Source organism: Henckelia pumila, chromosome 4 (assembly GCF_033568475.1).
Source record: "Henckelia pumila isolate YLH828 chromosome 4, ASM3356847v2, whole genome shotgun sequence".
NCBI classification, from domain to species: Eukaryota; Viridiplantae; Streptophyta; class Magnoliopsida; order Lamiales; family Gesneriaceae; genus Henckelia; species Henckelia pumila.
In genome coordinates, this window is record NC_133123.1 from 118,764,647 (window position 1) to 118,766,172 (window position 1,526).

Below are 1,526 nucleotides of genomic sequence, written 5' to 3' on the forward strand. Positions count from 1 at the left end.
TGCATGTATATGATTTAATAAACTCAAAAATCACCACGTTCTCGAGTTATTCTACCTGTCGAGGTTAATGTCGAATCATACCTTGATCTTGATCTTTACTTCTCAAAACTCTTGTAACTTCTGATCACACAAGCTTCTACAAAAATCTGCTCAAACCTTCTTGCTATTCCAAGATCTAGTTGTGTCCAACTTAAAGCTCATTTCACGTCACTTCCGGACTCATCGACTCGACTTCGATACATTTCAACTTAAATCTGAATTGAAGTGTTTGTAAGTCACATATTAGCATTCAATCTCATCTAATCTCACAAATGCTTAAACACTTCAAAACTTGCCAATATAACCGACATTCAAACCGGTATCGTATCGGTTACAAACCGGCACCGAGAAGTCCTATCTTTAATTCTAACAACTTACACATCCTTCAAACATTGATATCTACTTCATATCAATATCATTTCATCACTACACATTCAAATTCAGCACTTGCATTTTTCAGAAATTCGACAAACAAGAACCGACGGCGTAATGGCTCGAATTCGGTAATTCCAAAATCATAAACACCATCTTATCTATCAAATAATCTCATTTTCATATTCATTTCCAGCAGCACATAAATTCAGAATTCTCAGAAAATCTTCAATAAATGAAAAACATGTACAAACGACGATCTTTTTGCGAACCGACTTAGATATGCTATCGTCGTATATACTAAAACACGTTTATACAATCAAGTCTTAATTATAACAATATCTTAAAATTCAAACACGGTAGAATTTAGCCAAACTTACGTCAAAATGTAGCACTCGAAGCCGTGATCGCAAATATACGATCAATTTGAAATTATACCGGCCGAATCGAGTTCTATGAATTTTTGAAATGAAGAAATCGACTTGTATTCTTTTCTCTCGACTTGCTGCTGAATATTGCTTCTAAATCTGATGGAATACATGCAATTTCATAGGGATCTACACGTGTGATCCCACTCCTGTGCATAAATTGCATTTTGGTCCCTGAGAGCTTGGTTATTTGCAAATCAATTCTTCCTCAATTATTTGATTCTAAATAGATCCTTTTTATATCCAAACTCAACATTTAAATCTTAAATCCCATAAATAATAAATTCAAATATTTTATTCTTTTAATTTAAGAATCACGGAATTTAATTCTCAAAATCCGTAAATTCTCAAATTAAATACTTTCGACTCGGAAATTACACATCTGATTTCCATAATTTCTAAATTGAATATTTTCCAAATACGAAATTTAAATCTCTAATTCCGTAATTAATATTCATATTTTCAGGGCCTTACAATTCCTCCCCTCTAAGGAATGATTTCGTCCTCGAAATCGTATTCATTCTTACTACTGAATCTCGTAGACTGTAAAGCTGACTGAAGTAATTCATACTTCAATTCTAAGAGCTTTAGAAATATTTTATGATATCTTATCTTCTTCTTCTTCTTTCTGATCAAAATCTGTATCGATTATTCATCAAATCATAATGAAATTTCTTTCTGAATCAG